Source organism: Ictidomys tridecemlineatus, chromosome 5, assembly GCF_052094955.1.
Source record: "Ictidomys tridecemlineatus isolate mIctTri1 chromosome 5, mIctTri1.hap1, whole genome shotgun sequence".
Classification (NCBI taxonomy): Eukaryota; Metazoa; Chordata; class Mammalia; order Rodentia; family Sciuridae; genus Ictidomys; species Ictidomys tridecemlineatus.
Window position 1 is genome coordinate 143,959,168 of NC_135481.1, and position 23,922 is coordinate 143,983,089.

At 36.8% G+C, this 23,922-nt stretch overlaps 1 long non-coding RNA gene across 1 annotated transcript in view; it reads left to right on the forward strand.

The window, feature by feature from the left end:
• The window catches only part of LOC144378021 (uncharacterized), a 71,561-nt gene that overhangs the window by 38,199 nt on the left and 9,440 nt on the right, over window positions 1-23,922 (forward strand). The window contains exons 3-4 of the long non-coding RNA XR_013439451.1: window positions 12,104-12,162; window positions 17,974-18,079. This is a non-coding gene — a long non-coding RNA (uncharacterized LOC144378021). The remainder of the gene's footprint in view (window positions 1-12,103; window positions 12,163-17,973; window positions 18,080-23,922) is intronic.

The window sequence follows — 23,922 nt, forward strand, 5'->3', positions numbered from 1 at the left end:
GCAAGGAATACAGCTGAGCTGTAGGTGAACAGCCTGTTCTTAGAAATCAACCCTCCCCACTGGTATAAGATCTTTGAACTAGAAGTGGCTCTTAATATTCAGCATGCGGTTTTCAAGGAGAGGAAGTGGTCAGGCACCACATATTAACAGATGGGCTCTGTGATGGATTGAATTTTCCAAAGGTGGCTGCAACAATCTCCCATCTCACAACGCCCACTGGGAATCTCTGTGAACCAGTTCAAGGTATTTTTTTTTATAAAATAATTTTTGATATGTTCACTTCTTTCAAAGTATAAATGTTATAATTTTAAATTATCAGTGTTCATTACAGAAAATTTGGAAAATGCCAAAAAAAAAAGGTAATGTGAAAAAGTATCTAGAGAGCAGTGAAAATACCATTGAAAATACCAGTTGGATAAATCACTGTTTTCAAATGTATTTAGCTACATAGTTTGGATACATTATAAGTGCTCACAGTACTAAAGCTGTGTCTTTACAGGTAAACTCAAGTGTAAATTAAAATAATTATTGTAAAAAAAAAAATGGGGCCCAGAACTTGCTTACTTACATGGTCCCTATGATTAAGAAAAGGTGTTTGAGATAATTGCCTCTATTTACCACTTCAGGTGTTTGAGTGAATAATATATCAGAAATCAAGTGGAATAAGTTGTTTGTTCTTTTTTTTTCTGGTTGTGCTTATTTAGAGCTTTTTTTTTTTTCTCAATGTGTGTTTTGCTCAATGAAAAGCCTTAAAAAAGTGAACATTCTTGGACCCAATTGTGAAAAGAATCATTCTGTTTCCAATATCCAAATTACTAATCAATTCTATCAATTTATATTTTTTTAAAAAAAAAAAGAAAACAAATTCAGTTAACATATTCAAACCAGATATTTCAAGGTAAAAAATATTCTCTGGAATCTTTCTAATGAGTGAAATTAAATGAGCATTTTGTATAAAGTAGAGTTAGACTCAGTGAGGTTTACGGGGGTAGATGGAGTTGAGCCAGGCTTGGACATGGTCTCCATTAGCACCCATGATATATGTGAATTGTTGGGGAAGTGGTAGCTCAAAGAGAGAAAACAGACCAATAATGTACTCGAAATTATGAATACTTTGTCTTTCAAAACCTACCCTCAGATACAAGCTTTCAAATGATGTGTGGAAGGTTAATTTTGGAGGTCCTCCCAGTTTTATCCCATGTACATACACTAAAAAGAATTGAATAAATTCTCAAGTAGAACTCATTACTACATGTCACAAAGAAAATTGATATACTATGAAACAATCAGAGGAGTAGATAATGGGTAAACAGAAACTCCCTTTGGCCTCCAGTCTAATCTGTAAGGGAAATACAGATTAAAACAATCAGAGCTGGAACCTTGAATGGCACCCCATGAAGTCACGGGACAGAGACCGTGGAAAAACCAGGAAACGTGGATGGGCAAAAGGTGGGTGGATGCAGAAATGAAACAATGCTAAAGGGCATTTAATTTCTCAAGTTTTTCTCTCTGGTCTGTAGTCAAGCAATTTTTTTTTCCTACCCAGCCTCACTTTCGATTCACTTGTTTTTAAAAATCATGATTTGATGATGAATAACTGTAGGCCAAGGTCTGTCTTGTGCTTTGTAGAACTCTGAAGTATATTGAATGAGAAAATCCTCATGCTTTATGTGAAAGATAAATAATACCTTGAAATGTAATATTTTGGTTTTGACAAAATTGCAAGGAAGCCTGATAATCCAGACAAACACTTTCATAAAACGTTGTTCAAAAATAACTGTGGCCAATTTCAAAAAAGGTGAGGGGGTGGGGGGGGTGTTCCCCCAGGGCCGAATTTCACAGGGAGGTAGGTGTGAGATGGAGCCAGTGTCCAACTGGGACTCAGATTCTGCTCAGATCATCTTCCTCTCATTTATGTTTCCTGTTACAGCAGTAACTGGGGGTGATCACAAAACAGTAGGACATTTATTTCCTGGTTTTAGCTGACTAATGAGCATGTAAGAGATACTTGTGACTTCTGTAGGCTTCCTCACACTGTGGAATTTCTCTCTGAAGCTTGGGTAGAGAGAAATTCCTCTTGAGTTCCTCTTCTTCTAAAATCAGTGGAAACTGTTTTCCCTATTGGTTCTACACTTGAAGAAAATAAAATTAACGTTTCTTCTTCAGTAACTCAGGGAACATGATGACTATTTCATTATTTAGTTTTAGCAAAGGTGGAAAATATTAAATGTGTCTTTTTAAAGTAGTGAATACAAACTGCCTTCTTTATCCTGCTAAGGGTGATTTTCCAAGTAGGGTAGAAAGGGAGGAGAAAAAGAAAATTACCAAAAATAGGTGTCATATATGAAAATCAGTAGATAAATACAATACCAGTTTGAAAGTAGCAATAACAATAATAATAATGGCAAATCAGAAACGGATAGCACTAAATTTCCCTCCCTTTTCACTACTTGACAGGATATCCTGTCTAGCTGCAGAAACAAAACATGGAAATGAATCAGTCGATAAAGGATTTTCTCCCATTAGAGATGTTGGTGATTTTGTCCCCTGTTGGGGAAGTTGAACATTAAGATGGATATTCATAATCTGGAGAGACCACAGTCACTCACCCTCCCTACTATGGGCTTCAAACTTTTCCACATGTTTGAGAATGTCATATTAAAGGTAAAAGCATTTTATCTAAGTATGATAAGAAATAACACCACAGACAGACCAAAATAGTTAATTTTTTTCTACCATTAACTTTTTGACTGTTGCCCCTCCAATGACTTCTACTTTTCTTTGTAAATCTCAGAAAATTAACATCTACAGAAGTCTCTTTTAACTTTTCTTTGAGGGTACATAGTCAGGGGAAAAAAAAAAAACAATAATTGTTGGAGGTGGAGCTACAAAGAATGATAGAGAAACTGTTGTTATTTCAGGAGAAATTCAAAGGTCCTCAAAGAATTGTTACTGTGATATCCTTCATTTCAAAGAGATACTAGTCACTCTTACCTTAAACTTTATATGTATGTGTATATATATATATATATATATATATATATATATATAAAATTGAAAATGTATGAAGACTGAAAAGTCTTTTTTATTTCCAAGGTTGATACAACCTAGAAATGAACTTGTCCTAAAATCAGGTTTAAGATATTTGCTCCCGGGCTCTGGAAGGATGTCAGCTTTCAATTTTCCCCAAAAAGATAAAGTTAGTATTATTCATGTTATTATCATGTTGGGACCAAAACATAGGATTCAGTGGGATGAAATATTAACAGAGAGGATGTGAAGAAAGATTAATGTCATGCTAATTTCAGGCAACTCTCAAGGTTAATGCTTGTCCAATCCAAATTTCCATGGCCAACTCTTTTCACCCAAGGACCATGTGGTCAGCTCTGCACTGCTTGTCACTGTCATCAGCCACTTGTGTGACATGTTGGCAGCAATTCAATAGGAAAGCATGCATGTTCTCAACTGAGCATTTGGGGAATCTGCAAGCAGTGAGCTACGATGTAAATGGAACAAAAGAAAAAGAATGACTGTGGCACTCACCATCTTAAGCTCTCTAGGTGTGCAGTTCACGCTTCCGTGGGCACTCAGGCCACCCAAACTGCTGACATCCTCATTGACCTTCCAAAGCAATTGTGAACCTAATGATTTTGTTTTTGGATTTGGGAACTGAACTTCACAGGGATTGTTTCCAATCCTGGGTGGTGCTGAGAATCCTCAGCCGCACCAGAATTTGGCAGAGACCACCAGAATCGTTTCATGTGAGGGCCTTTTCCCATAATCCAACCAGCATGGTTTATGAATGTTCTGGGGAGCAGAAAGCAGGTCCCAGAGGCTGAGAAAGGGCCATGCCCTTCTCAGCTAGGAGACCACACAGCCGTCTTCTTTCCCCTCTGAGTATTTATAGTTAGAAAACCCACACCACCCCTTTCATTCGGAAGCCGGGGGTGAAAGTGGAAAAAGCCAGAAACACAAATTGCATCCTACAGCTGAGAAAGCCTCACTCTTGGAAAAGCTAGAAAATAAATAAATAAAGGGGAAAATCCAAATGGGATCGCTCTTCAAACACACAAATGATCTTATGTTAACAGTTGGGATTAAACAGCTGTCTCGTGGTTGTGCGATCATAACAGATGCTGTGTGCAAACGTTTCCTGCTAGCTTTGTTTTGGTTATTGCTGTTTGTGCAGTTCATTGGGCTGAATTCAGCTTAAGGGATACAGGTTTTTATTATCCTTCTGTGCTGTGCAGGCAGCTTCATCATCTCCTTAAGAGGAAAGGGGGCGTGTGAGAGAGATGGAGGGGAAATGGAGGGTGGGCTCTACCCTATCACATTGGGAATGATGTCATATTGATGAAATTCCAACACATTGGTTATGATTCCTTTGCCATGAAAGTGGTCCCCAGCCTCCTCTTTTTTTTTCCTCCTGAGTATGTGTGTGTGTGTGTGTGTGTGTGTGTGTGTGTGTGTATAGAATGTTCTCTGTTCTAGTTCATGCATCCAGAATAGAATTTGTAGAACATAGAAAGGGTTTTTTTTTTTTTTTCCTTTCTTTCTTTCTCTCGAGGAGATGTCTGATGGATTACAATGTTGTAATTGTCCCTTTTTATTCTCTTTATCCCATGCCATCCAAAAGAACATGTACAGGCTGTTTTTTATTTTTCCTAGAAATTTCATTTTGTCCTAGACATTGAGATCATCATCCAGCTCTGTGTCAGCCAAAGAAGTGGTGAATGATCACTGTTTTTTGTCTTTTTAAGTTCAAATCTGGGAGGCATTTTGGTCTGAATTATGCTACTTATCAAAACCAAACTATTCTCCTGGCTCAATTCTTTAGATCACTGCCATAATTTATAGGACATTTTGCCTATCAACATGATACCAACATAATTAATTCCATTACTACTTTCCAAAGTTTAAAACATAGAAATGATGTGTTCAGGACCAAATGCACCTGGTTACCCTAAGCAGGAGGCCATGATTAGTGCATCTCACCTGAACTTTGACTGTTCCTGTCTCTCTCACTGGAATCTCATTTCTGATTCATAAAAGATTGCTCTTTAGGCAGTAAGGTATGTGCTCACTGACCAGTAGCTCTTTCTGAAGTTTTAGATGGAGAAGGAGGAAAGATGTTTGATTGCCTAGCTCCTTGCCCTATGGATCCTACCTTTTGTATAGGAGACCCTACCTTGGCTAAGTCTTTACATCTTTACTGTAGCTGAGGTTTTAATAATATGTAAACATATTTAAGCAACCAAGTTCAAATCGCAATACTAATCTTATTCAAAAAAAATGGGCTTAATGATTACTTTGGGGGGCTTACCAGCTCACAGAAGAAAATTAAGCCTTCTTTGATAAGCTGCCAATGCAGCAATATTTCTATGCTTTAAATACATTTCAAAGCAACTTCATGCATCTATAGTGCTCGATCCTATTAACATTCCTGGAAGTGTTTTTCCAAGTCTTACAGGAAAGGAAGTCAAGGCCCATTCTATAAGGTGAGTATGATATCTCATTTGTCCAAGCTTATACAAGCAGTAATTGGTTGAGCTTACTTACCACTTGTATACACATGGGCAACAACAGTCATGCCATGCAGAGAGGAAGGAGAGTATTTGTCAGTAGATCTCTGTTGTTGGTGTCATTGTCATTGTTATTATCATTGAGTGGATGCTGCTGGTGGAGGAATGCTGCTCTGGGTCAGGATGCCTCTGTTGCTTTGTTTTTTGTAGGCAAATATTGGCACTCTTCCTTCACTTAGTCTGGAATTCTCTAGGAGTAAGGGAAAATGTATCTTCTATGAGGCCCCAGAAGGACTGAATATCAGCTACCTCTGTGGGAAGAAGCCTTTGTGTCAATCTCAAAACAAAATGCAAAGAAGATACATAAATTGCCAATAAGCACAGATGAAACACCACTTCACACCCATGAGGATGGTTACCATAAAAAATGAGAACCAGAAAATAACAAGTGTTGTTGAGCACATGGAGAAATTAGAATTATTGCAAGCTTTTGGTGAGAATATAAAAATAGCCAGTGTGGAAAATAGCTGATAGTTTCTCAAAATAATTCAAAATATTATTATCATACGACCTAGCAATTCCATGTGTGTGTGCACATAATCAAAAGAATGAAACTAGGGACTGTCAGAGGTATCTGTATGCCCATGTTTGTAACAGCATTATTTATACTAGCTAAAATGTGGAGGCCACCCAACTATCTATTGATAGACAACGAATGGATAAGCAAAATGCTATGTATGTATATGTATATATGTGTATCTATATCTATATCTTAGTCTGAGATTCCAAAAGAGAATAATACTATAGACTGAGTGGATTGGGATTTAAAAGCTAGAAAGTTCTGGAGGTTGTAAGTCCAAGATCAGATTACCAGCATGGTTCTATTTTGACAGGGGTACTCTGCAGGTTGCATATCAATAATTTATTTCTATATTCCCTCATGGGAGAATAAAAAAAGCTATATAGCTCTCTGGCCTTATAAAGGGACTATCCCACTCATGACCTTCAGGACAAAATTACCTCCCAAAGGCAGAACCTCCAAACCATTCCATTGAGATAAAGGTTTGACATGTGAAATTTTGACAGATACAAATGATTAGTCCATCACGATGTGCAATAGATTATTGATTGGCCACAAAAAAGAATAAACTACTAATACGTGTGTGCTACAATGTGGATGACCTTGAGAATATTATGCTACATGAAAAAAAAAGCCTGTTACAAAAGACAAATACTTTAGATCCCCCTTATATGAGGTGAGGTGCTTACAATGTCAAATTCACAGAGACAGAAAGTAGAATAGAGACACGGGGGAGGGAAAACTAAGGAGTTAGTGTTTAATGGGTGCATAATTTCAATTTTGCAAGATGAAAACAGTTCTCAAGTTGGATAGTGATGATGGTTTCAAATCAATGTGAATGTATTTAATACCACTAAATTGTATACTTAAAAGTGGTTAAAATTGCTAGGAGCAGTGGCACATACCTATAATCCTAGAATCTTGGGAGGCTGAGGCAGGAGGATCACAAGTACAAAGCCAGTCCTTAAGCAACTAAGCAAGACCCTCTCTCAAAACAAAACAAAAAAAAAATGAAAGGAAGGGCTGGGGATGTGACTAAGTGGTCAAGCACCCCTGGGTTCAATCTCTAGTACCAAAAAAGAAAAAAAAAAGTGGTTAAGATCATGTATCTCCTATGATGCGTATTTCACCACAAATTTTTAAAAATCAGAAAAAAACAAACAGAGGGCCACTGTTGTCACCAGAGACTTGGAAGCTTCCCTTGATATCTTACCCTTTCTCTGAGTCCAAGCATAACACACGCTCAGATTTTTGGCATTATTATGTTTCCAAACACTATAGTGAACTCCGATTCAATACCTGAAGAATTGCAAATCAGATTATTAGAGAAGTTCATTTACTCTTTACTCCATGTTTAGAACTACCTAAGATCTTCATTCTTTTCTTTTCAAGCTTGATATCAATTAAAATGCAAATCTTTATAGGATAGCATGTTTTAAGCATTTTCATTTTTGAATGAATTTCAGATCCTTTAATTTTCTGTTTATTTTTCTAAAACAAAGTTTTTTTCCTCAAATTATAAAAATAATAAGGAATCTGCAGATAAAGGGTAATTCATACATAGCTTACAAAAATATGAACAGCTTTGTATTTTGAGAAAGATATAGTCTGGTACACCCATAACACGGAGCTTTATGCAACCATGAAAAAGAATAAATTAGAGTTATATCAATGAAGTCAGTTGGAATTCCATAAATAAATTCTTATGTAGGAAAATTCTTATGTAGGAAGTGTAGCTCATTTTAGATAAAACAGGTAATCTTTCTCTCACACATACACATCCTCTATGTCCACCTGTACAGATCCATATTGTAGAATAACTATAACAAAACATATTAGAAATTTAATCCCCTGTGTTAATCAGCTTTCCATCACCATGACAAAATACCTGAGACAATTTATGAGGTTTCTAAAGTTTCAGTCCATAGTATCTGCCCTGTTGCTTTGGCCTGTGGCAAGGCAGCACAGTATGGCTGTCAGGAGCACATGGAAGAGGAAGTCTATTTACCTCATGGCAGCTTAGAAGCAAAAAGAGACAGGAAGGGGCTAGGGTCCCAATACCCACTTCAAGGGCATACCTCCAATCACCTGATTTCTTTCCACTACCTCCACCTTCTAAATCTTCCACCACCTCCCAGGAGTAGTGTGGGCTAGGAATGAAGCCTTTAGCAAATGAGACATTGGGGGACATTTCAGATCCCCATTATAGTACCTTCCAGGCAGTGCTTTTTAATAACTAGAAACCTATAAAAATGAAGATTTATAAGAGATATTATATTCCATTCTTAGGATTCTTATCAAGTTTTCATAGTTAAAATAAAAAAATCAAAATCAATGTCCCCCCCCACACACACACACAAAAAAAACCTAAGGTCACATTCACTGTGAGTTTTAGTGATTTAAAAATATTATTTGGCAATTTCATTGGGAATTAAATGATTATCATTTTGCCATTCTTCATATCTCTCCTAAGAGGCAAGGGCAGTGAGGAGGAAATAGTTCATAATTAGCTCAGCATAGTGTCCTAAAAGTATAAATAGCAGCATCGTCTGAAGTGAAAGCTGGAACAGAACATCACTGATGACTGTTTTAAGCGGTAATCAAGCCCAGGAACCCAAACTGTAGTGCATAAAACTTATTTCCTGGATCTAGGGAGTAGTGTTAGTGAGGAAGAGCTAAGAGCAGCAAAAGGAGAGCGATTCTGGTATCCTGGTGGCAGGATTCCCCCTGAACACATAATAATCCCCTCATATGCTTTCCTAATTTGTATATATTTCTAAAATGGGAATCCAATTTGAAAAAAAAAAAAAAGCCCTCTTCCTAATTTCTTAACTTTGACTCATCTCTCAGTTGGTGTTTGAGTCAGCTTTTTACATTGCTGTGACCAAAAGACCTGACAAGAACAATGTAGAAGAGAAAGAGTTTCCTTGGGGCCCACAGTTTCAGAGGTCTCAGTCCATAGATGGCTGATTGCACTGTTCTGAGCCCAAGGTGAGGCAGCACATGATGGTGGACGGGTGAGGAGGAGGAAGACCGCTCAGGGCAGACATGGAAATCAGTGAGCTTTTGAGGGACACCTCATACCTAAACCATGACAGTTAACCAGCACATAAATGAGACTTTCTTTTCAAGAATCATGACGCATAGAAGATTAATTTCCAGATTATTTTCAAATGTACCTTTGAAGCCTTCTTACACTAGAGGGAATTTGGTTAGTCGTCACTCATATAGATCAGTCACCATCTTTATCACAGACCTAATCAGAAGGTTCTCCATTACCTTTAACATTTCCAATGAAAAAGGCTGAGGTCAGCTCATTTTGTACGGTTTTCTTTTCATATTCTTTTTATTACTCTTGTTTATATGCTGTTGACTTTGATAATTTAATAATTTCACTGATCTTTTTATTTTTTCATTGAATTTGCTTGTAATGCTATGGATTCACTTGAAGCATATGTCCAGATTATTTTTAAAACTTATACAGTATTTTTTTCTTTAATTATTGCTTCTTCCCATGTATTCTTTGTACATGATCCTTCTAAATTCTTAGACTCTTAACTCCAGTTCATTATTAATATATACATATTCTTAAAAATCAATGTGCACCGTAATCTTATAATTTTTAATGCTTCAGTGTCTGAAACTTGTTCTTAATATCAGTGAATTTTTTTATGTTTTCATTTTTTGATGTAGTTTTTAACATTTTGCTGCTATCAGTTCTTGCTTTAATTATGCAGTTGCATTTTTAGTTTATGGTATGATACATCACAGTTACATATCACACAAAGTTCAACAGTTAAAAATTGGAAATTCATTTTATAAGTTAGTTAAATTATTCTCAAACAGTCTTCATTTATAAATGCCAAAACATTATGCTTTTATTTCCAGGAATACTCTTTAAGATACGTCTTAGTTTCCCATTGATGCTGCAACAAATTTAAGTACTTTAAAACAATACATTTAATATCTTATCACTTAGAAGACCTGTAAAATGTAAAACAGGCTGATAGGCCCACACTCCTGATAGTTCTAGAGGAGGATCTATTTCTTGCTTTTTACAGATTCTAGAAATCACCTGCATTTCTTGGCTCATGGACCCACCATCATTCCACACTGTACTTTAGTCATGTCTCTTTCTTTATTTCTGACCCTTTAGCTTCCCTCTCTTGATACCCCTTTGGTAACATTAGATAATTCTGGATAATCTCTCCATCTCAAAAACTTTAACTTCATCACATTTGCAACTCTGCCTTTTGACATGCACGTTTCCCTAAATTGGAAGCTGGATGTCTTGAAGGTGGACATTATTCTTCCTACCACAAATGAATTAATATGTAGTTATTATAGTAGTGACTACCAAGTTCACAAAAGCTCACTGGGCCCCTTCTAGTTTCCTTCCAGTTTGCTTAACAATTTTATGCATGATTCTAGGAAAGGGAAGATGAAGAAAAGTGATGCTGATAGGGTTTTGATACAGGGTCTATCAGGGAAACTGATGAGCCTTTTTCTTTTTTACCAGATCCCACCTCCTGGCAGTATCATCATCATCATCATCATCATCATCATCATCATCATCATCATCATCTCTATTTTTCTTTGTAATTGACAGTCTCTTTTTTTAATTAAGTAAACTTTTAAGGAAAGTACAATTATTATGTTATTGTACTTTCCTTAAAAGTTTACTTAATTAAAAAAAAAACTTTCTCACTTTGCATTCAGTATTGAGCCATGTTCCTAGATCGTGATTTACTTTCCATTTAGTCCCAAGGTAGGGAAGCCCCTGGGGAGTAGGAAGAGACATACTCAGTAAGTGCTGTTCCCATGATCTAGCCATATTTGCAAGTCTTTCTCTTTTCATCAGTCTCTCTCTTTTTTACTTTTCTCACAACTTATCTTATAGTGGTGTCTTTCTTCCTTTCACCCAGTCTATTCTCTTGAATTTTTCTCCAGTTCCATATATCCCAAATCATCTTCTCTTTTGTTGGTCAAGTCAAACTGTTTTTATAACTTGTTTTATTTGTTTTTTATTTATTTTCTGAGAACAGATCACCTGCAATCGATTACATTTGGCAGTATGATTTTCTTGATCCTCCAAGTTATGGGTGCTGTTGTTTTCTCTTTACTCACGTTTAACGAGTGTTCTCTTTATTCAAAACTAGTACTAACTGGAGTTCTCTGGAACACCACTCACTGTCCACTTAGGTCTAAGTAAAATCTCTTCTCAGAACTTGAGCTTGTATCAGTTTCATGCCAATTATCCTAGGTCAATCCCAAGTATTTAATACCAGTGATTCTCCTAGACAAAAACTGGTTTAGACCTGCTGCCTGGCCTGTGATATCAAATATATACATAAGAGCCACGTCCCTTAGAATTGACCATTCCTCTAAAGGAGTCTTCTTGTAGGGATCACATTACTATAGTAAAATTTTACATGACCATGTTATGGTTTGGATGTGAGGTATCTCCCAAAAGCTCACATGTGAGACAATACAGGAAAGTTCAAAGGAAAAATGATTGGGTTATGAGAGTCTTAATCCAATCAGTGAATTAATCCCCTGATGAGGATTAACTGAGTGGTATTTGAAGTGGTAGGGTATAGCTGGAGGAGTGGGATTGGGGAATGGCTTTGGGGCATAAATATTTTGTACCTGGAAAGTAAAGTGGACTCTCTCTCTCTCTCTCTCTCTCTCTCTCTCTCTCTCTCTCTCTCTCTCTCTCTCCCCTTCCTGATGATGTGAGCTGTTTGCCTCTGCTACAGTCTTTTGGCATGATGTCCTGCCCTCACTTCAAGCCCCAAGGAATGGAGCCTGTCTTCTCTCAACTGAGACGTTTGAAATCATGAGCCCTCAAATAAACTTCTCCTCTACAATTGATATGATCAGGTCCTTTAGCCACAGCAGCAGAATACCTGACTAAAACACATCATTTCCCACTTAATGCTATGACCGAACTCCCATTATGTGGACTAGAGAATGCTTACGTCTCCTTTCCTCTTTCTAGGAGATTTCATCCTTCTGCGAGATTTCCTCTTTCTGAGAGAGTCCTACCAATGTTAAAAGGTAACTGATAGCTGGGCACTTACGATCTCAGCTACTTGGGAGGATGAGGCAGGAGGATGGCAGGCTTGAAGTCAGCCTGAGCAACCTCGAAAGACCCTGTATCAAGAGTAAAATTATAAAAAGGGCTGAGGATGGAGCACCATGTGAAGTATCCCTGGGTTCAATTTCCAATACTGAAGGGGGGGGGACTATTACTCAATAAGAAATTAAAGGGGAAAATGGAGTTCTAAAAACCTCAAACAACTGGCAATTCTACATTGTTAAAGAGCATAAGTGACTTCATGGAAGACAGTAATGATGGGAGTTGAGAGAGGAAGGGAAATGTGAAGAAAGAACATTTTAAATTACATTCTGATGTCTGAGCAAGGGTGGTGGACTCATTTCCCCTTTCTGTCCACTTTCTTTTATCTTTCAGTTAGAATTATTCTCAATTTCGCTGATGGCTATCAGTCAGTGGTAGAGCTAATTTTGTGACAAATTCTAAGTGGTTGCTCCCTATTTTCTAGTCATTTCTAGCTGGCTTATCTTTGGATCTGTAGTGTTCTCCTAGTGGCACCTAAAACTTGAAGCCCACAGGAAAATTATCCTGATATTACTTTTAGTGCTATTTGAACCTTTGTTTTTGTTCTTCCTTTTTGTTTTTGCAATAATTAAACACTTAGTATATTAATCAGTTTTCTGTTACTATTATAAAATACCTGAGATGATCAAATTATAACCCGAAAAGGTTTAGTCTGTCTCACTTTTTTGGAGATTTTATTTCATGGTTGGTTGGTTCTTTGCTTCTGGGTCTGTGGGAAGCCAGCATGTCATGACAGGAGCATGTGATAGAAGGTGTTTATTTCATGGGGACCAGGAAGCAATGAGAGATACAGGAAGAGACTGAGGTCCCAAGATCTCCTTCAAGGGAACATCCTCAGTGACTTAACTTCTCTCCACTAGACCCCACCTCCTAAAGGCTGTTCCACTTTCCAACAACACCACAGGTTGGGGACCAAGCCTTCAACAATGTACTTTCCAGATCAGAACTATAGCAGGCAGACTCACAGCCAGTATTGTTATAGGATCCACACATCAAAGATCTCTTCCAGTTATCCTTCAAAAACACCATTTACATTGTGATTATATGGGAGGAGATAGGCTATTTGGAGAATGAATATGTGCTACATTATTTTCAGATTTTTTGTTTAAAATATTTTGTAAAACTGAATCAGTCCTATAGGATAGAAAATTGCCCAACCTTCTATTACCACTTGTTGAATAAGACCCTGAACCCTTCACAGCCTTGGCTAGATTCGCCTCACATGCCTAATGTTGGATTCTTGCAGGCCTAAATTATTTAGCCTGCCTTCCTTAGCTTTTATTATCTTGGGCCTTTTTTTTTTTGTTTTTTTCTTTCCTTGAGAAGTAGGATAAAATTACTATAGTTCTCTGTGGACTTGTAGCTTCCAATGAGAAGTTCACAGGTTCTCTAATTTTATTTAATGAAATCATAAAAAGCAATGGGGATTTTTTCTACCAGGGTGACACCCAGCGTATATATGTATGCAATTGCTTAAAACATCCATATTTCAATCAATCATGTATATTGCATATTAAAAATATTTGTGCAGGTTTTCACTGCTTTTTTTACATGGCATAGAGGGTTTCTATTTATGTCATCAATAACCTCAATTTCTGGAATTTGTGTCTCCTTAGTTGGTGACTTGAGAAATAAAGTCTGTCTGAATGTAAATGCTCGATGCTGAATTAAGCTACTTATACTAAAACCTGAAGCAGGATTCTAGGTCTGGCAAGATTCACATAAGCTCCCATGCAGAAAGTATTCTCTGATTTTCCAATTATATACAGGTTCCCAGGTGATGTACTCTGGTTTCACTGTATGGAAGGAATTTCCCAAAAATGTTCAAAGATTCCCTCCCTGAGCTACAGACAAATGTGCAATAGTATCATACTTTTTGTTTGGTTCTAAGATTTTTCATAGTCAGAGGTGTACATAGAGCCGAATGTTCTCAAAAAAATGTGGGCTCCTTTCACCTCAGGTTACTATTTCCCAAAGTAGTACAAGAAGGTGAAGTGCAAGCACATTTGGAAAATTCTATCAACCAGGGCTGATGTTAACTAAAATTAGAAAATCACCCTTCTCCTAGGCTCCATCATCATCTAAATTGTCCTAAGATCATTAGGAAGAGATATCTGGAAATCAGCATGGAGTTAGTAAGTAGTCAGTTACCTTTTGTGGGGGGGAGGTAATTTTTTAAGTAATTTATTTTTTGTTTTCTTTAATAAATACGTTATGAGTATTCCACAGTAAGTATATGCTAAGGGCTAGGCACACATTGGTGACAAAACAAGCAGGCCACTGCTCTCAGTTCTACAGGCTTAACAAGAGAAATAAAATTAACAAGTTCAAAAATGTATAATTAGGCATTGTAAGTACTACACAGCAGAATACATTTGGCCAAAACCTGGAGACAATCTAAATGACTACCATCTGGAGAAGAGAAAAACAAAATTTGGTATATTCATACAATAGGATATTACTTGGAAATAAAAAGGAAAGAAATATTGATATGTGTTATAACATTTCATTGTTAAACATGTTTGCTTATAACATGTTTTATATTATGCTAAATGAAAGAAGCCAGTTGCAAAAGACCATATGTTATATGATTCCATTTATATGAAATGTCCAGAAAAGGCAGATTTATAGACACAACAAGTAGATTAGTTTGTTGTTTGGGTCCAGAGTCGGTCAGGGTATAAAGGAATGTTTTAAAATTGAGTTGTGGTGATGGTTGTACTATTTAGTAAATTTAGTTAAAACATAAAACACTGAATATAAGCTTAAAGCAGGTGAATTTTATGGTAAATAAATAATACCTCAATAAAAATGTTAAAAATATTTTTAAAATAATTAGGTCAATAAACCTCAGGAATTATTATTTAAAAAAATAATTATTGCTTCAAAGAAATAACAGGGGAGAGTTATACAGGCTTAGTTTGTGTGTATATGTAGATGTAAATATATAGATATATAGATCCTTAATAAAGTGACCAGTGAAGGTTTTGCTGAGGCAATAATAATTAATGATAGATTTGAAGAGAAAGAGAGAGGAATAGAGAGAAGAAGTGGCTTGCACAAAAGAGCAGGAGTGGGAAATACTTCAGTCTTTCTGAGAAACTGAAGGAAACCTGCAGGATAGAGGAGGATATTCTCTCCATGGTCCATGTTAAGAAGCTTAGATTGTTCTCTCACTGTGGTAACAGTCTACTGTGGAGCTTGGATCAATATATATATATAAATCTATCTATCTATCTATCTATCTATCTATCTATCTATCTATCTATCTATCTATCGATCTATCTATTTATCTATATATTACTCTGGAATTGTAAATAAAAAGAATAAAATTGGAGAACCCAGACCAGGTGCCATTCCGTGAACTAGGAGAAAGAATATGATGCTTGGGATTACTGTGGCAGAAAGAGACCGATGCTATGCTTTTGTTTGAATAGGCTCAACCGCAATTGCTTCAAGGTTTGGGTTCTAAAGAATAAGGCAGAGAATGGAATTAAGGATTATTCCCATATTCTAAATAGAACAAATGGGTGAATTTGCTAAGATGAGAAAAACTGATATAGAAATACATTTTGGGTGGGGGTGGAAGGATCCAGGGTTCCATGGTGGATATGTTATGTTTAAAATACCTATTGAACTAAAAGAGGGGTAATGAAGTAGGCAACTGAAATAAAAGACTGCCAAGCAGAATGAGGAGTAGCACTGAAGACTAAAAACAAAACAAAACAAAAATACAAAAAAAAAAAAAAAAAAACCAAAACACCAAAACCTCAGAAGTGTGTGTTGTCAGAGAATGTTAGAAAAGAGAGATTTTTTCTGAAAGAGAGTGGATGACATGAAATGCCACTAGTATTTTAGGTAAGATGAGGATTGGATAGATGGAGGTTAGTGAGCCTGACACCATCAGTCCCTTTAGGGATTCTGGCAGTGGGTTGAAATACAATGCCAGTGAGCACGTGAAGGCTAATTGTTAACGGTTAAGGTATGAGGTGTCCTTCAAAGCTCATATGTTAGACAATGCAAGAAGGCTGGGAGGTAAAATGATTGGATCATGAGAGTCTTCACATAATCACGGTGGGTGTTAATCCTCTGATAAGGATTAACTCAGTGGTAACTGTAGGTAGGTAGGATACAGCTGGAGAAGGTGGGTCCTTGGGTAGGTGCCCTTGTGGTGTATATTTTGTCCATGGTGAGGAGTTTCTTTTTCTTTCTGCTTCCTGGTGTTGTGTCCTCAGCTGATTTCCTCTTCCACACCCTTCCACCATGATTTTCCACTTCACCTCAGGTATCCCAAAGTGGAGTTGGTTGTCTAACGACTAACATCTCTAAAAACCAAAAACCCAATAAACTTTTCCTTTCTAAAATTGTTCTTTTCTGGTTCTTTGTCACAGCAGTGAAAACACTGAATAAACAGCTACAGATAGAGATGACTGAAAGCACTTATCTGTGAAGGAATGTTGAGTGGTATGGTAATCATTTTGAAGACGGGAGTTCTAGGAAATGTTAGTACGTCAGTAAGGATTTGTTTGGGCTACAATTGGGAGAAATGAAACAATTTCAGCTAAAACTATATGAATGTCTGTTTCTCCCCCATTTTTGATGATTGAAGATGTTCTGGTGTGGATCTTGAATGTTCTCCAAAGGCCCCTATATTGAAAGCCTGGTCACGAGTCTGTGGTGCACTTGGGAAGTAGTTGAACCATTAAGGGTGGAGCCTAGTGGAAGGAAGTTAGGTCACTGGGTGTGTGCCATTGAAGGGGATATTTGGATCCCACTTCTTTCCGTCTCTTTCTTTGCTCTTTGGCCACAATGATGTGAGCAGCTTTTGCTCTACCATATGTTTCCACCATGATGTTCTGCCTCACCACAGGCCCAAGAGCAACAGGGCTAAGTGATCATGGACTGAAACATCTGAAACCATAGACAAAATAAATCTTTTCTCTTATTAAGTTTATCGTCTCAAGCATTTTGTCACAATGATGATAAGCTAACACAGGAGGTAAGAAATCCAGAATTTTCAATTTCATAATTTGCCAATATTGATGTAGGAGGCAGTGATGAAAAGCTCAGATCCCCTCAGTAAGGATACTTCCAATGGGATGAAGCCTGTGCCTATTTACTCATTCATATGAATATACTTAACCACAAAAATAAGATGGGGAATATAATTGGTATTCAAGGAACCAACTAACACCATGGATGCTTTTAACAAGGGAGAATAAGACAATTAATACTGGTGGTCAATGATCATCCTTTGGCTAATATAGCTTATGATTTTCATTTGTTTATCCATGTGTTCATACTGCTTAGTTTGTATATCTATTCAATAAAGAACAAGTATTGGATAGAGAAAGCAACAGACAAATTTCAAAAAATTCTTGAGAAGGATGAGGGAATAAGTTTCAGAAACTAAATAAAGGAACTAGCCTTTGAATTCCGGAGGAGGCTTTCAGCAGCTGTAATTTTGAAGGAAAAAGTTGAGACAGGGGAGATATATGTGAGATTGATAATTAAAAAAATACATAAAAGATGATGGATTTCCCCAACCGATAGCATCTATTTTCCAGGTGAAGGTTAAAACAAGGTAAGCTTATAGTAAAATACAGCTTTGCAGAGAGAGGCAAAGACTTGGCTTTATTTTCTTTGAGGCTCAATTTAATAGGGAAACTTTGAAAACTTGCAGGACAGAGTATATGACTCTTTTGAAGCCTAGAATTTTATTTTTACAGTAAAATCATCATTAGCCAGGATCAGCCAACATTGGCTGAGTGAAGCTTTGGAACAGGTATGGAGAAAGCGCCTGGCAGAGTTAATCCAGTGTTTGGATTTGGCAAGGTGAGTACTAAGTAAGAGTAGATAGTGCAAAGTTGTTATGGAAATTTGCAAGAACTCATTCTAAAGATCTTCACTATTGCCATCATCATTCAGTTCCAATAACAGTTGCTTATTTATTGAATGCCTTATTTGCATAGGACATTTTTTTAATGATAAGGATTGATATTTTATAGCTTCTCTTTGTTGTTCATTAAAACTATTTTTAGCTTTTGCAGTTAATGGGGTATCTTTCTGTACATATGAAATTGCTCCTAATTTAAGTCCATTTTCCCAAGTGTTATTATTTTACCTCTAGAGGAAAATAACCTTACAATTTCCTCATAGATCATTTCAATACTTTTGTCTTCTTCTACTATCCTCTCTGTGGAATAATTTCCTGAATGTGTCTCAAAATTCTATTGCTTATAGCATTTGGATTTCGCTTCTTGAATCAACTACAACTTCTTCTTCCCCTTTTGAGCTACAAGACCAAAGCTGAACAAAGAGATTCAGCTGAAGTCATAAAGAAAATAAATTCCTTACTTAATACTCTCCAAAGAACAATGATAGGGGCTGTATTTTTATATAAAATGTAAAAGAAAAGAGAGAGAAAGAGGAGGAGGTAACATTCCCATTAAAATAATTCCAATCTTGGTGCATGTTGGACTAAGTTTTCTGGGGGTTAACTTATATTTCTAGTTGCACTTTATTAACTTGAAGGGATTTTTTAAGGAAGGCTAGGTTCTCATGCCCGCACAACCCAGATAAAAACAAATAAGACAGCTAAGGGCCAGGTGTCCTTCCTCTTACTTCTCTTGTGCAACTTTATTATAGCACAGGTAGTAATCCTGGGTAGTATTCATATATTAAAATACGAAAAGAAAAAAAATACTTTTGTTAAGGTCTCTTGCATGTTTACTTAATAGTTAGCTCTTACTGTAAATACAAAATTTAACAACACAGCACTAAATATATTTTGGTACCAATAACAGCATTTGTTTTCATATATATAGCTTATATTGGCCTGTTTTACCATAGTAGCACCATTTTACATTCCTGTCAACTGTACAAGTCTTCCAGTTTCTCCAGATCCTTGCTAACATTTTTGTCATTTGGGGAGGGGAGATAAAAGTCATCCTAACAGGTGTGAGGTGATATTTTGTTGTAGTTTTGATTGCATGTCTGATGATTAGTGACCTGGATATCTTTCTATATACCTGCTGGCCTTTCCTATATATTCTTTTTGAAGGAAAGTCTGCTCAAGTTCTTAACCCAGTTTTAAATTAGTGCATATTAATTATAAAGAGTATCAGGTTTCAAGGATGGTGAAATGTGATGGACATCATTATCCAAAGTACATGTATGAAGACTCAAATTGGTTGTCATCTATACTTTATATACAAACAGAGATACAAAAATTGTGGTCTATATGTGTATTAAGAATTGTAATGCAAAAAAAACCCAACAAAGTACATTTATGAAGGCAAAAAAGAACCAATAATTGTACTTAGAGAAGATCTACTGTGAATAACTAAAAAAGAAGACTAGCAGGTTTATTGTGTTATATTCATATATGCATATAAAATTTTGAAAGCTTATTTTTAAAATTTGTTAGTTATTTTGCTATTGAATTGTAAATATTCCTTTTATATTTTTGAAGTTAACACCTTTTGACATATAGTTTGTAAATATTTTCTCATATTCTATAGCTTGCCTTTTTGTTTATTGTTTTCTTTGTTGTGCAGTACCTTTTTATTTTGATGTAATATCACTTGCCTACTTTTTGTTTGTTTCCTGTGCTTTTGGATTCATATAAAAAAATTATTGCTCATGCCAATACCATGACACTTTTCCCACTTTTCTTCTGAAAGTTTTACAATTTCAAGTCTACCTCTAGATCTTTGGATGATTTTAGGTTGATTTTTGTGAATGGTGCAAGACAAGACCAGTGATTGTGGACATCCAGTTTTCTTGGCATCACTGGTTAAAGGCACTGTCTTTTCCCAATTCTTGATTCACTTGCCAAATTGGCTACATGTGTGTGAATTTCCCTCCACAAAAGCCACTCTTTTCCATTGCTCTGTGTGACTGTCGGGAGTTCTCTACTTTTTAACTGCTATTCTGCTACTCCCCATCAATTTGCTAGGACTTACCTAGGACCACTAACACTTTTTCTGTTGTGTTTGGTGATGAAATTTGTAACTGACATATAACTCCATTTCAAACTGTTTCTGTGAGAACAGTCACTCAAATTACCAATGTTATTTTGGGTTTGATACCTTATTATCAGAATATTAACTTAATTTATGGTCATCTACAAAAGGTAGAAAACAAGTTTTAAGGCTCAATCTCAACTTGCTTATTACCATATTGTACAAGAGAGATGGTAGAATGTGGTCTCTGAGGGACATACTTCATAAGCCCCTGCAGGCAGGTATCTAGCCTTTGGGAACTATGAGTAACCCAGGTCAAATTCGTGCATCCCTTAAAAGGTAAACTGTCCTTCTCCTAAACTCATCAAGAAAAAAAGGTAAAATAAAATATACATATAAGATATGTATATGTATATATGTGTATGTGATATAGAAATATGTAATTTGTATGTATATAGATAGATAACTTTAAGTTGTTTTATGATTTCCCTCACAATTCAAATATAGAGTCTACTATCTCAATTTTTTTTACATTGGTTATCTGCCAAGCAAATGAAAAGTAACAACAATAACACCAATTTTTTTTCCCTTTTGCCATTGATTCTAAAACACTTCATTAATTTATCATCAAAGTTAATAGTCTCAACTTCACTAACATCTTTTTAGATGTACTTGTCAGTAGATTATGTCTTGTTTCTTTGTAAAATATCACCAAGTCCCAGACAATGTCCCAGTGATCAGGGCATTTGCAGTACCTGGTTCTTGGCTCTCAGACCATACCCTACAGGACTACATCGAGTGTGTGAAGAAAGGATGTCTCTATTTGCCTTTGTCTTTAAGAAAGTGAGTAATTGTCTCTTTCCTTGCCCATTTCCTCCATGGAGAATTTACTGGCCCAAATTTTTAAAAAAGCTCCTATCACACTCCCATTTGCTGTAAGTGCAATTAGTTGCAGGTACAAAATTTGGAGCAAAGAGGCCTCTCGTGGCCTGTTGTGCCTGCAGTTATCCAACTGTGGCTGCAGTTTTTCAGTGCACAACTGATTGCACCCACAAAAAGAAAGGCTAAACTTTGAAAATGGGTCCCTTTAAGACAGTTGGGGGACTGCATGCCTCCGGTTGGGAAATTGCAATCTTTTATAGAGGTGCAGCCATCACTCTGGCTGGTGCTGCAAGTCTGAAATCCAGGTTAGGAAACTTGGGTGAGGCAGATGCCCAGCTTGAACACAGGTGCAGAGCAACCCTTGCTCCCCTCCGCGCACGCGCACACACACACACACACACACACACACACACACACTTCACCTGGAGCTATTGATAGATGATGCATTAGTATTCAACATTCCTGACTCCATCTCCTGCTTAGTTCACCAGTCACTCTCCAAAAAGGTTTGCAGAGAGAAGCTCGGTCACACTGTCAATATAACACATTTAACCAACTCTAAATTTGCTTTAAAGAGACAGCTACAAAGATTGACTTTTGCAAAGTGACTCACTCCACCATGCGGCAAAGGTGTCCGTTTGCTCCTGACTGTTATTAACTGTGTCACTGAGTACATAAGAAAGGGTTTTGAAGGAATTCCAGTGTGAATCCACTAATTCAATAATCCAATAACATAAATTCAAGTAATGGATATTAATACTATGTTCAAAACACGCTCACAACTTTTATATCTCTCTCTTTCCAAGAGACAGAGCATGCGTCGTGCAAGGCTCCTGATGAAATAATAAAACCCAATTCTCATCTAGAAAAAAGAATCATTATGGGAGGATGGTAATTTACTTTATATGACCTTCAATTGATTATTCTGTGGCTGCTACACAAATATCACAGGAGCTATTGATCGTAAAACCTACCAAATAGATCTCTAATAGCTTTTACTGGGCAAAAATAATTATGCTTGCACTGTGGTCAAACACACATAAACCAATGTGGAGGTATTAATGTATGGTATTATTACCCATCTGTCGAGGAGGTATGGAGAAGACCCTTCACAGGAACACACTATGTCTAAGCCCCATGAAAGCTCAATATCCAAGCCAACAATTACAGCCGGTTATACTGAAAAATTGATTACTGTAACTAAAAGCTAGAGCTGGAAAGCAGAGCTGCAGCTTGCTTAATAAAAGTAAAATAATAACAAGAGAAATCCTAATTGAGGAGTCCTGCTGCAGTGGCAGGGAGGACACAGAAATTGAATTTCCCTGTGGTGTCCGCAGCACCGTAACTTTTCAGAGTCAAGAGCTTTCTATCCAGTCCAGATCAAGATCAATGATCAACACCCGTAAAAGGTCAGGGTGTCTAATCAAAGAACAGATCATCTATCTCTGAAGGAAAAGTGTACAACATAATCCAGAAATGTGGCACTGCTAGCCACAGAGAGCAAGAAAAACCAAGGCAAAGAGAAACTTCAGTTCTTTGGTGAACAGGAAGAATGTTCTGCTCACATAAAATGTGCAGGCAGACTTCTGCCCAGCCATGTGCCATCGGTTCAGGTAGGCCAAAGCAGACAAACAAGGACACAACTGAACGGGGAGCTATTTGGCTCTCAAGTTCTGAGAAAGATATTTTAGATTGCAAAACTCCACAGTGGTTCTATTGCTTGCTCTTCATCCTCCCCAAAGTCAGCATTTTAAATAACATTAATATATACATTAATAGCAAAATACAAAGCACTCCACAACTATCAAGTCATTTTCATGAGGAATGATACATTTTTAGCAGTCAGAATGAACAGAACAGAATGTTGATAGGACTGAGCTATGGATGAGAAATAAAAAAATAGAGAAAATTTGCTGATGTAATGTGGGCTCAGTGTGTATGAGTGGGGAAGGCTGGTGAGAGCAATAATTGTATCCCTTGGGACAAATCAGAATAATATTCCATGAATTCCACTCATGTATCCCATGAAACAGAACAGAATTGGAATGTGCTGCTGGAGGACTGTGCATTTCCATTGATTGGAAAGGTTTTCCAAGGAACTTAAGTCCTGACCACTCAAATTAGAATATTGATCCAGCCATTAGTATTTTAAAAAAATGAACTAGGTGAATCTCAGGTGAAGCTGAGACCCTTCTTATGGATGGGGAGCCTCTACAGAAGAGAAACCTTGAACTTCTTGAGTGTGTCCTTCTTCTTTTTGCACAATATGTCTCTCACTTGTTTATTTCTATTCTTTTTTTTTTTTTTTTTTTTGGCACTAACAGTTCTGGTTAAAGCCAGGAAAAGTGTAATCATTGCTCTCTTTTTTATGATTTATAATTCAGAAGCAAGACAGGATCAGGGGGTTGAGGGTGATGTTTGGTGTTGCATTTGCTGTTATTATTAATATTACTTAAGAAATATGCTTTCTTAAGAAACCTCAAAGCCACTTGCAGGACCATTGCTTCCCAAGGTCTTGCAACAATATAATCAACATTTACACTGAAGCATTTTCAAAACATGTGGGTGGGGGCTAGATGGTATTCTGCTTGCTCTCAGTTGTTCTCAAATTACACGATAAATTAGGTATTTGGGATCCTTTAAACCAGAGGGAGTCATCCAATCCAGTTATAAAATCCATACCATGTTGGCAGGGCTTAGTGTAGCTGCCTCCACAGAGCAGCCAGGAACTCAGCGCCACCCTTAACCCCCACCAATCCAAGATGGTTGGACTTCAAATAGTTTGCCTATTTGGGAAAGGAAGACATTCCTGTGGTTCAAGGTCCTGGT